The following is a 14,453-nucleotide window of genomic DNA, read 5'->3' as shown; positions in this document are numbered from 1 at the left end:
ACGTGCCCGAGTCCGGTTCGGTGCGGTGCGGCCTTTACACTATATTAACTTTTTGGACAAAATTTATTTAAAATTTTGGGCCAAATTGTCAAATTCTTGGGTACAAAATTTATTTAAATTTTGGCTTATTCCGGGTGTTTTATTTTCTTGTAACAGTCGACTGTTTCGACTGTTTACCGACCAAACAGTCGACTGTTAGCCGACTGTTAACCGACTTAACAGACACGACTTTTAAGAACAGTATGTCTGTTCGGATTTTTGAGGCTTGTCTGAAAGGTGATGACTGTTCGAATGGCCACGAACAAGTCTATAAATAGCCAGCCTTTCTACCAGAAAATTTACACCATTTTCATTGCAAACTTTCTGTGCTTTGAATCTCATTTCCCTCTTTCTCGTTCTGATATTGTCTCGAAGTCAAAAACACTTCGTTGAGTTCGTTGGAACTCCTACAGACTGCAGTGCTGCTTCCGTAGGAGACGAAAAATTCGTTCTATCCTGGAAAACGATTGCTGGACGCCTTTAGCACCATTGAAGGCAGCAAATTCGTTTTAAGGACACATCGTGAAGTCGGTGGGCTCGAATTACAATTTCTGATCCTGTTGATCAATTCCTGCATTCAGGTAATTCTGTCCGATTGTTTTCGAAGGAGTGAATTCAAACTCTAGAAACAACATAAAATTCTTTTCAAATTCAGAATTTTATGGAAACCTTATCTAAAAAAAAGCATATTTGTATATATTTGAAAGTTTTATTATTTCTAATAATTTATAGATAGATGAAGATGTGATTCTGTTCTATTTAACATTTACTTCGAGGGAGAATTGATTAAATAGTATAAGATTTGGGTGGATAATACTGTATTAAAAAAAAAATTGTATAGGTATATAAAAGTGGAAAATATATAACTGTCATAAAATCTATCATTTATAACATAATAATATTATTCATAATTAGCAATTGTGGTAGTCTTTATTACATAGCAACTTGTTATTTGAGACATTATTTTTTTGTAATTCTGTTATCTCAAATAATAATATAATGTCTCAAATAACAAATTGTCATATCATATAACTACTACAATTGCTAACAACGAATAGCATTATACTCTTTATAATATGAAGCTTTATATTATATACAAATGTGTTGTCAACAACGTTTTCTTTTCAATTCTTTTATTTTCCTATAACGACATAATATATCGAAATATCTCAATTTTTAATTTCAAGTACTTGAATCTCTATTGAATTTTTTAATATGCTGTGTCTATAAACTCAATAAGAGTATACGCCTCATCAATGGGCCATCTATACTATTTGTTTTTCTTTTGAATTTTTTATTTTTATCGAAATCAAATGATATCATGCTTTAAACGTGTCATAGATAAATCAAATATGAAATTAGTGGATTGTCTCAATTCGAGTTGAAAGATTTAAAGTTGATGTGTCAGATAACGTCAATCACATTTATCAATAAATGTATTTAAATGAATTTCTTTTGAATTTGTTGTTTAGATTGTCTTGTTTGAAGATTTAGATAATACAATAATACGCTCTGTTTTTTTGTTTTCAACTTCTTAATATGTTCCATTAATGTTGAGAAAATCTATCCAACCAAGTTAAACATGTATTCTCATTATTCTTAATGTACATGTTAGTGCACCGCAGTGAAGCAATTTTAAATATATTGCACTATAAAAAATTATTAAATGAAAAATATTATGTTCTGATCATAAATCAATTATAATTAGAAGAACTTTGATATTAACATGATGCATATAGGTATTGTTGTATATAAAATAGCGTTCCTTAGATAAGAATTAGAGTAATACATGATTAAAAATTAATTGGAAACATTTAACAAACATCATTGCCAAATTATTTATCGTTATCCCAACATATTTATCAAAAGTTTGAGATTCAGGTTCACTAGCATTATCAAGACAATACAATCTAAAAATTATGCTTATAATTTAAATTTTGAGTAAATAACCTCGCAAACTTCATATTGCATATATAAAAGTATTGGGAATTCAGCTCCCCATTTTAGTTAGTGAATGTCGATTGGCATGCCCTAAGAACAAGCAATGTGGGGAATTCATTGAAAGTATCTTTTGGTTCTTCAATTAATGTTTGTTCAATTTTTGAATAATTTTGCCATAATTATTGATCAGGGATGGTTTAATTGATCTTACCAAATAATAAAATATTGAAAAAATGAACTTCGATTCAATATAATTTGTGTTTCAATTGTACTTATGCTTATAAAATACATATTACGACTTATATATTCGAAGCGTAGTAAGTTTTCTTTTGATATATTGAGGACCATATGATCACATTATTAAAAATTTTTCATCTGCGTAACAAAAATTGGATCCTCTAGAGCATTCCATCAAATCTACACAACCTAATATTGTGTTAATATTAATTTTTATTATTCTTTTCTTTCTTATTCATTAAGCTATGATAAACTCAATTAGACAATTAATGTACTACCACATCAAAGTAAGTGAAAGAACAAAAATGTCTATTTTCACTTTCACGTTTATATAATTTCAAATAATTTTGTATCAATATAGTCCAAATGAACAATAATATAGGCAGTGAGCAATATAACATCCATATCATATGTCCAAAATATCTACTAATGTCCTGCTCTAATCAACATTTGATATTTAACTCGTACAATATCTACTAAGTAAAAAAAATATTGACTTGACTTAAATCATAATTGCTAACAAGACAATATTGTTCTAGAATATTAAATTTGTAATTTGTCCACATGGACAAGAATATTTTACAAGAATAACAATGTAATTGTTTACTTCAATAGCAACAACAAATTATTGTTTTGAAACAATAAATTCTATAATGATTTGCTTTTCAGGGGCTATAGTTTATATAATATTCTTAGAGAACATGAAACTTACAAATAATACAGTAATTTACTTGAATATTAATGACATAAAGTCTTCTTCAAGACTTATGACTCAACAATTTTATAAAATATTTTGATAAGATATAAAATTTGGTTTTTCAATATATTGAGATATAATATTTTATTTTAATATTGATATTTTTGAAATTGGGCTTCTACATGAGAAAAATAAATATGTTCTTATGAAATATTGGTACAGTAATAATAATGATAAAAATAATAATAATAATAATAATAATAATAATAATAATAATAATAATAATAATATATTCTTCAAGAATATTGATGATAAATTCATACTACTCCGAAAGTATAGAATATAGATAAGAAATAATAAATCACATTCAAGACAAATACATATCTATAATCAAATGATAGTTCAAATAATGTAAACCGCTTTGTCGTTATACAATTTAAAAAAGAGAATACTAACATCTTAAAAAGAAAGAAAGAATTTCATTGTAACTGAGCTTAGTGGCTAATTTTGATATAAAAAAAATAAAAATAAAAGAAATATTCTTGCATTGTTACTTGATTCTGAAAAGCATAACTTTTTTTTTTTAAGTACAATATTCTTGAAAATTAGTGTCCTAATACTCTTGGAAGTTTATAAAATTTAAAATTCAATATTTAAAAAAAAATATTGAACTATTTTTAATTATTAGATGTCTAGACGATTTCTTATTTTGTTGTACCTAAAGAAGCACAAAGTCAGAGAATAAAATATCTTAAAAGAATGTTATTTATTTTTAGAAAGAAGACAATTTAATACAAATCTCGAAGAATATTTTTGCCACGTAGAACAACTTTATACAAATTAATGATTTTTTTTAAAAAAAAATATTATTTCTCCCAAAGAGCATAACATTATAAGTTTCAGTTCTCGAGTAATATATTTTGTATTCTAAAGTAGTACAAATCTCAAAAAAAAATATTATATAATTTTATCTCATTTAGGGATATTATTTATTTGCGAATTTATAAATCAAGATACTTATGCTAAAAGAACAGTAAGAATTCAAACCTCCATCCAACCCTTATAAAATCCTAACGGTTGGGTCACCCCACATGAGGGACCCATTATCCGTATTTTCCAACATCTCTCACTCGCACATGATGGGGTTGATTCGAACCACAAGTGACAACAAATGTCACACCTTAGATTCTTCTCAAGATCTATCTCACAAAGATTCATACGACAAATAAATCGTGTGACCAACGAGTAATATTAGAGCTCACGGTACTATAAAGTTGTTAGGGATATATAGTAGCTCTACTAGAGGAGGAACATCACATCTCGCTATGCCCCAAACTCATTTTTCAACATTAATTCAAGTATTTCCAATCCCTCGAGTATTTGTGGAACATACTTGAACTCCGCATCTATCATTGTATTCACAATTGCATTATATACCCCAAATGGTTAAACACAATTGTTCGGCCGGTGAATACAAACATAAATATTGGTCCAAATAGTTTTCCTTTTCTACTTGAATCCTTCGATTTTAAATCAACTGCTTTCCTATACATACCCCATCAAACCGAATCAATCATAGTCATTGGCAATATGCTAAAATAGCAACACTGAAATAAAACCTCAAGAAACAGTCAAAAGTCATAAGGGCATATATGAGGTTACATAAACCTCAGGGTGTCACACAATGAGGAAACAGGGATCCATCCACTCATTTACCCAATATTGGTCGTAAAAGCACACGCGGTATGAAACACGTGCTACGATATTTTCTCCCTTTCTTAGGGCGTATGTCATATTCTTTGTAAACAAATAACATCGTACAGATCCTAATTCAAGTATCCCTTGATACTTAACTTGAGTTCTCCTTATGTTCATTCCTCCAGGCATTCTTAAATCAAGAACTCGATCTGACTACTAAACGGGTTTAATGGATAGCGAAATCCATTTCGATTACTTGTTGTAATATCATTTTGATACCTTATCAAAGTGACTGGATCATGTAAACAAAATGATCACTATTAAGATGACTGGATTATGTACATATCATGATCACTGTGTCTCATCTCAACACATCTTAAAACGTCTGAGGCGATTGCTTGTGTGAATAAGTCAATCTCAACTCGTTCGACATACTTTATATATGCATACAAATCATTTATCTTGTAATCTCAACATTAGATTACACATAAACTCAAAATCGTTCATCTATGGGCACACAAAACTCAATCAAGAGTTTGTCTGATACACCAAGAATCATATTCCACGAAATTCTAGAGATTCCATATTATCAACAAATATATCTTTAGACATCTTTAGAGTATGATGATTACATATCATCATTTACGTAGATATATTGCAAAGACACTTTCTTTGCTAATGTCTCTCACATAATTACCATTAAGTGTTTGGTTCTATTTTGATACTTGAGATCTTAACATATAAGATAGTTGCGTAACTATCATGGATCTCATATTCTCAACTAGTATCATTAAATGCTCAATACATCCATACCAAACAATTTCTTTAGCTGCCAAGATATACATAACAACATATGCTTCTTGCTACTCTATATAGCAAAAGCGCACAAGTCAAATAACTAATTGTGCTCGACTAACTCTCATTCTTAGTCAACAATTGTATATCTATTACAATCATAAATTATTCCTTTGACAACGAAATAGAATAATTGACAGCAGCACCCTTCAGGTATCACAATACATTTTCTAAAGATAATATTGATACCTACTGATTAGATCCATGGGATGATCATTGTTAGAAAAAGTATATATCATAGTATACTTCTATCTCCTAACTCTTAATCGTACTAAATATGATTCTCTGGATATTTTTTTGTGCACTTATGAAATCTTTGGACATTTATGAAGACTTATATGATCACAGTTGCAATTTCACATGAGCATTTATAGTATAAAACTCTTATTATAGAGTAAGAACATACGAAAAATATTCTTAGCACAAATCATACAATTTGCTAAACCCATGTCTTTTCTCTTAAAAAATTGAGGACAACCATTTCAAAATGGTCTCTATACACTCCATATCATGCTTAAACAATCCAGTGTCATCAATATCAAAGTTAGAATTACAACACATCATCGGACCTTTTCACAAATACAGTAATTTTCGCCCATATGACAAAATTCTTATACGAGATTTAACCCTGTTAAAAACTCAAGTACGACTGTCAAGATGACTGTATTAGGCCATGCATGTAACTATAAAGTTACCACAATTAAAAAACAAAGCCTTTAACATGAAATCTAAAAGTCGATTCATGTTGATATCTTTGATCATTTCTCAATTGAGAATAAAAATACAAACTCTGGGTCAGTTTGGTGTAACTCTAAATTTAAACATACCATCACGGCTAGCATTGATGTATAGAAGTGAATCCCATCGTTATGAAAAAATTTATCCAACTCAATACACTCACACTGAGAATAACTTTTTTCAAAAATGAGCTTTATCTATTAGAAACTCTTTAGTCTTTCACTTAACTTTCAAGAACATGAATGTTCTTGGTAAACATAATTTCCGAATAAAACTTTCACTATATCCTAGATTAGGTTTCAATTCTATACTCCATATATATACTTCCATCACTTTTCTCAAAATTCCTCTTCTGATTTTCTGAACTAGCTCTTAGATCCAACTTGGAACCAAGAATCATTAAATTAGATAGTTTTTAGATGGCTCCCACTCGGATAGATAGCTCCCATCAAAACCAAAAATCATTGATATTAAATGGTTCTTAGATCCCCTTTCGAAACCAAGTATCATAATTAGATAGTTCTTAGATAGCTCCCACTTGGATAGATATGTTTAACGCATAAACAAATTTCTTCCACTTGAATGAGAAGTTTGAATATTCTCTTATATATTCAAAATTGATTCATTAATACATATAATATCAATTTCAACGATGTTCTCCAATCTTTTCTCTCTCACTAAAAAATATGTCAAAAGTCGCTTTTTTTGACTCGATATTCATCCAAAATTTCACTTAAGTACCTTTTTGGATTGTATGTATATCATCGAGACACATCTAGTTCTCAATAGATTCATGTTCCCACACTCGTTATCGAGAACATATATAGTCCATTAAGAGTCTGTGATAACCCATATTCGGTTATTTACGTGTCCAAAACTTATATATTTTAAAGGTACCAACATTGAGAGAACTCCATTAATTGATATATTGTAGTTAGCCAACGCTATTTCCAAAAGCAAATTCGTAAGTTGTACTACATTTCTTGAATTGCATATCTTGAACCTCATCAGTCATCATATTCAACAATATTTCATTCTTTCAATCCAATAGACCATATAATTATTGGATATTAAAGAATAGTCAATCCAATAAGAGTTCCTCTCATTACATAGATCATTGATATCTAGTGATAGAGATTCACGCTGTCAAACATTTCTTAAAATCTTTACTTCCATTATCTAATTTTCTACTCGACTTCATAAAAGTAATGAAAAGTAAACTTTAATCTCTATCTGTCTTGATCACGGCTCACAAAGAAATTTGGATGGATTTATTCTATAGAAGTTCAGCTCTTACATCTTTGAATGGTTTTCTCAACTCAAAAGCTCAAACCATTGCACAAATATCCAGAACTATAATAAACATCACCACTGTGAGTATGAACAGAAATATCATATACAAGTTCAAGTAAGAGACCCCTTTTAGAAGAACAATAACTGAGATCAAATTTAGTGGAGTCTTTGATATTATCTCAATATCAAATATGAGGTCAATTTTTCCACTTTGCAACACTAAGTTGTAGTACCAATCATATAAACCTCTACTCCATCTTCACTATTTGTACATATCTATTTCGTATCAAGTAAATACTTAAAAATAGACTAATATACTTCTTGATCTCATATGAAATGGGTTTCTAACCCTTGAATCCATTATCTACACAAGATAAGATCCAATTTGTGTAGTGTTGATACGTGAACAACACTAAGAGGAATATATTCAAGTGCAATGTCATTTAACTTAACCACTTTCAAGCTAAGAGATTCAAACCATATAGTTGAAGCACTTGAACGTTTATAACATTGATCCTCTACCAAAACCACTTTCATTCACTTATTATCTGAAGTTCTTCTTGGTCCCTTTACCAATCTCTCACATCTATCCCGCATTTGTTCTAACTCATTCAATGCTTAAGATTCAAAATCTTATGCAAGCTAGAACATTGCTACACAAGCATGTCCTCGAGACTTAGTAACATCAAGTCGCACATCTTTTAATTCACATAACGGGTAGTATCAATAAAAAAAAATTGATACTTCAATTTGTAAGTCACAATGACTTCCAAAATTCCATATATTAAGAAAAGACTAATTTGAACTTACTACTCATCTAAAATTAATGTGACCAATGAAAATGTTAACACTATGCTAACCACCAACTAAATCACATTTGAGAAAAAAGATCATCTATAACATAACTTAACAATTTAAATGCTCGAGTACCAAAATTCACATTTTCCCGTACTCAACTAAATTTGATTTTGATATTTATTCTCTAGAGTAGTATGACCTACATAAGGTCTTTTATTACGTGGTTGATGCTCTCTAAAGTATCATGTCCTTCTAGTACATTTAAAATCTTATAATGTCAAATGTTATCGCATTTAGTTTATCACCTTTATTAAGGTTAATTTCTATAGATTTTGATGTCATGATCTATCAGATTTTTAGAGACATGTTATTCTTAATCAATGCCTATTTATGCACATATTTAATTTTGCATTAATGCAAATTAACATCTACAATAGTTCAACGTTGGGTAAAGAGTCGAAAGTTCACTATGTTCCCGATCATCGTCCGCAATCCTATCGTTTCACTATCATAAACTTAATTTAATAATGCAAAATTCCATGGATTCTAAGCGAGAATCACATTAATTCTTCCAATTTCAGAACTCCCACTCAGTTGATGAATCAAATAGTTCTTGGTGATATTTTCTCTAAATCTTCCAAGTAACAATACAATGATACATGCTGTATTCAATTAGATAATTTCATAATATGCAATAAAAACATAAATATGAACATTTATCCAATCATGACATGCTTCATGATATAACAAATTAATTCTTTCAGAAGATAACTTCAATTATAATTCAAAAATAAAACTAACATCGTTTAAGTTTTATGTTACAAATTCTCAATCCCATCTAAATCTCGATTGCAACAGAGTCCTAATAACTGGGAAGTGATATTAGAATTATTATATTCTACTTGTCATCAAAAACTTATCTCCCAAAACATTTACGTGTTCCACAATAAGTCATGTTCCAGATCCATTCATTTATATCAATAAGCATGGAACATTTCAAAAAGTTTCATAGCTTTTGGTTTTCTAGCATTCCTTCTACGGATCTATAAATGTGCACAAAAGATTGAAAACAAGTCACAATGAATCATATAACCTAATTAAGACCCACACAACTCATGTACATATATATAATGCGGTATTTTAAATATCTTCGGAGTATTTTTCATTTAAAAATGAAACACTTCAAAAAAAAAAAAAAACTCCCACTAGGCAAATACTGCTTAACAAATATTCTCAATTTTTATAAAAAATTTAGAATTTAATCGAGTCCAAAAAAATATTTTTGATTATTTGAAAATTAATTTTAATTGCAAATAAAAATCAAAAATATTTGAGGGACCAATTTGAAATTTTCTAAAATTCATTTGAAAAAGTCAAACGGTAATTTTATTTTATATTCCAAAGAGCATTGAACACCCATTACACGTCAATTCGCGACGCTTATTCAATAAAAAAAATCGTTAATTCGTCCCTCTAAACAATTTTAACATTCTGAGTTCATCTGTGTGGTCAGATTTCATAATATCAACTTTTAAGATTGTGTTCTGGACCCAAACAAATCCGATCGAGACTAAAAAATGGGAAAAAAATATTGTTCATCTTTAAAAAAAAAAAAAAACATAATTTTCAAATTTTTTTTATCAATATTTCGAGAGGCCATAACTTCTTCATTCCAAGGCCAAAATTAATGTTCTTTATATTGTTGGAAAGGTCTCGAGAAGATCCATCCAACTATATCAAATGGGCATCATTAAAAAAAATTTGTGTAAAAAATTATCATCTGATGAAATTTCTGATTTTACAAATTTTCACTAAAAAAAAAAGATTTTCATCTAAATTTTGGGAGGGCATAACTTTCTCGTCTCAAGTCCAAAATTAATGATCTTTATATCGTTAAAAAAGTTTCGAGAAGGTGTATCCAACTATATCAAATGGACAGCATGAAACTTAATGTATAAAAAGTTATCACGTGATGAAGTTCAGGGTTTTACCAAGTTTCCCGCTTAAAATTCATATTATCATCCAAATTTCAAAAACTCATAACTTCTTCGTTTTAAGTCTAAAATTTGAATTCTTTATATGGTTGGAAAGCTTATGAGAAGACCTTTCTAAACATACTAATCTTACTGCATGAAGATGAACGAACAAATAGCAGTAAATTATCAAATGATGATACTAAATACCACATAAGGTTTCAAAACTTTGCATACAAAATTCATAACCCAATTCTATCATGTAATGGCATAATTAAGCATGAATTACAGCAAGGAATTCAACCTTATGGCTCTGATACCAATGATGGAAAAACGTAGCATGCTTTCACATGAATGGTTGAATCACTTTACTTTCAAATCTCCAAAATTTGTATTCTCTTGTACTCCAATGATCCAAATCCCGATCACAATGGAAGGAGATTATTGTCCACAATCTAAGTGTCGTTTCTTATGAGATTTCATGCCTAAAATGTGATTCTAGGGACTTTCCAATTTTGAGGTGAATTTCCATACGAATTTTTTCACCTTTTTTTCTCATGTCTTGCTTTTTTCCCCTCTTTTCCATAACTTCAATATGGAAGTTTTAAGTGGTTGCTTGAGAGTTATGAGTTTGAATTCTAAATTCAAACCACTCCCTCAACCCTTATAAAATCCTGCGAGTCGGGTCACCCCATATGGGCGACCCATTATTCGTACTTTCCAACACATAATATTAGAGTGTGTTTGATTGACATGAAAAATATTACCCAGAAAAGAAAATGTTTTCCTTGCTTTAAGGAAAATAAAAACTACCTCTACCTAAGGAAAATATTTTTCTTAAAAATAAGGAAAATTAGGCATATTTTTAAAAGTTGGAAAATGTTTTCCATGGAAAAAATAGCAATCAAACACCCCAAGTATGAATTTGAGTAGAAAACTGATATTTTTCATGGAAAATAAATGTAATCAAACATACCCTTATTATTTTATTACTCTCGAAAAAAGATCCAAATAAATAAATCTCAAAAGTTATTGTATTACCGTTTCAAGTACCCTAATTAGAAAAGAAGGAAAATTACATTTTTGCGTGTTTGACATTGTTATTGTGATTTTCATGTTTATGAACTAATCTAACATGCGCACTTAATTATAACTCTTCATGAAATTTTAGGAGACGCTAGAAAGAAATATTCTTCTTGATGTGAATTTGTCTAATTATGCATGGTTTGACTTTTCTTTTGACATGGTGACCCTGTTTTCAATGCGTTTCCAAATAAAAACAATTGGATGAAAAATTTAAATTAGTTTTCTCGATTCTTTTAAATGGATTTAAAATCATTGTTTGAAATTGCTTCTAGTATGTCATCCATTAGTACTCTATCTATGCATTTATTAAGTTTAGATAGCTGAATTTTGTCGGGTTGTATGCTCATATAGTATATTTTACTATGATAAAATAATAATTTATAATAAATAAATTGTAATTTATTTATTACATTTATATATTATTGAGTATGCAAATTAAAGTGTTTATAATCACTTGTGATAATATAAATTGGATACTTACATTGAGAAGTACAGTATGATATAATTTATATTTGATCTTAAATAATTTGTTCACAACTAATATGTAATGGTTGGCATCTTGTATTAGAAAGTTATAGTATTGATCAATTCACTATTCAGGTTTGTAATTTGTCCTTATTGCAGAAATAGTTAAAAGCAACACTGGTACATTTAAAGTATATTGAACGGACCATGTATGGTGTTTAATTCTATAGCATGACTATGCAAATAATTAAATTTCACTTGATCGCTGTGTATTTCATCTAAATTCTCTGAGAGGATTATGTATATCTTCTCATTATTTTTAATGGTTCTTTGATTCATCAATAGGTAAGATCATTTTGATCGATCAAATATCTTGTTAAGTTGGAAACTTGAGAATAGGCAAAATACAGAACACGAATTTGTGTCGAGAACTGTCACCCTAAAAAAAGGGTAGAGTGATTACTTAAATATTTTTTGTTGAACGATTAAAATTTGAGCTCAATATTTAGTGATGGCTAAATTTCGACATCTGTGATTAATTCACAAAACCATTGAAAAAAATGAAACATAAGTTAGTGAGAATAATCAGAATGACAAAATGATTATTTATACTCGTACCTAATTATCGGATCTCGGATTGGAATAAAATACATATATGACAAGTCAGAGAAAATTATTACAGATTTATTGATTTATATGATTTATATAATTCCAAAAGTTCAGTCTTTTGCCTTTAGTGGAAAAAGGCAAAGACTAATAATCAGATTGGTTAGTTTATGGTAGACAAGATATGATCTAATTATTGAAGTTTACATATACGATGGGTCAGAGGAAAGTATTACAGATTTATTGACTTTTATGATCTTATATATTCCAAGAGTTCAACATTTTGCTTTAATAGAAAGAGCTAAGACTAATAATTAGATTGGGTGATCTAAAGTCGACTAGACATAAATTCATTATTAGAGTTTGTATAATATATGTTCGATCAGCTGGTTCTTTGGTAGTTGTATAAAGTATTGAAACTTAATTATGATAATTATAATAGTTTTGGAGTTAATTGTAATTACTGTGAAGTTCTATACTTAGTTGTAATTAATATAAAAGTTATAAACTTAATTATAATTGTAGTTGAAGTTCTATGACTACATATGTAAAATATTTGGATTTAGACTATAATTAAAATACCTACTTGAATTTTAATTGGAACTCTTATTTAAATGTAGAATTTTTATTTTACAAGGATTGGAACTATTCAATCTCTATAAATAAATATTAGATGGAACCTAAACATTCTATGGGATTGAATAAAATTCTTACAACAATCATGATACATAATTTCATAGCGTTCAAATTTGGAGAGAGAAAATAAATATTTTTTTTATCTTATTCAATTGTCCAGTTTCAAGAATTAGTTTATTAATTTAATTAAAAGAAGGTATCCATTCATTGATGTAGTCTTGATTTTAATGAATACCATAAAAAACTTAAAGGTTTGAAGCATCAAATTCTTACAATTAAAAGTTAGAAGTTCGTGATCCAAAAACTTGGAAGTTCGTGATTAAAATTGATTCAAAAATTGACCATTGAATTTAGGTAAAAATTCGAATCATTTATTTATGTTATAACATACACTTGAACATCTAGACAATCTTGTTTATTGAATTAAAGAAATTTTTTAATTTCTGAATAATTTCGCATCGCATTCCTACAAATTTATGGCATTGAACATTATATGTTTATTTTTATCATGTAGCTGAACCATTGATATGCTTTTAATTTTGCATTTTTGTATTATTTCGCACTTGGCACTACTTGGGCACATTATATTGATATCTTTAACCTGCTCATTGTCAATTTGTTTTACATCAATAAAAAATTATTTGGGCTATATCTATTGAGAAAGTGATAATAAATAATATTTATTCTCTCACATGTTATGGGTTTCTATTGTGCATTAAAATATTTAGTTAAATTATCATGACTCCTTGAAGGGGATATGCGAGAATAATTAACATAATATAATATCAAATTCGGCAAATGTGATAGATGATTCTGAAGAGAGTCAATATCATGTTACTTAATACATGTTATTTTCAAAATATATAGACTTGTTGAAACCCTCTATGTAGTTGGGTGATCGATCTACATCTTCCTCATAGCCCCAGTGCTCGTCTCAATCTCCTAAATATTAGTACAATTGAAGCAAATATTGTATAGAACATGAAGTTTACCATCCTGAAATTCTTATTATTTGGCATGATAGATGAGACCACTCTGATCAATAATGATGTGAATAATTATTGAAAATATGAATTGAAAGACCGAACAACATTTCTTTTTCCTTCTAAATATAATGAATGCTCGTATGTTACTTGTTCTCAGAACATATAGACCAATAAACCTTCACTAGCTAAAATCGAGACTAGATTTCTATATTTATCATAATTAATTAAAGTGGTATATGGGACCGTACCTCCATCTATGTTGACCATCTAAATATTATATGTATCTGATAATTATATCATTAGATGATTGTAAGGTGTTATTATATATTCACAACTTGAAGTTTGCGAGATTACTTATTCAAATTTTCAATTATAAAGTATAATTTTCAGATATACAATGAAGAC

The sequence above is a fragment of the Olea europaea genome, chromosome 10, assembly GCF_002742605.1.
Source record: "Olea europaea var. sylvestris chromosome 10, O_europaea_v1, whole genome shotgun sequence".
Taxonomy (NCBI): Eukaryota; Viridiplantae; Streptophyta; class Magnoliopsida; order Lamiales; family Oleaceae; genus Olea; species Olea europaea.
The sequence above is the reverse complement of the archived record's forward strand: the minus strand, read 5'-3'. Positions refer to the sequence as shown.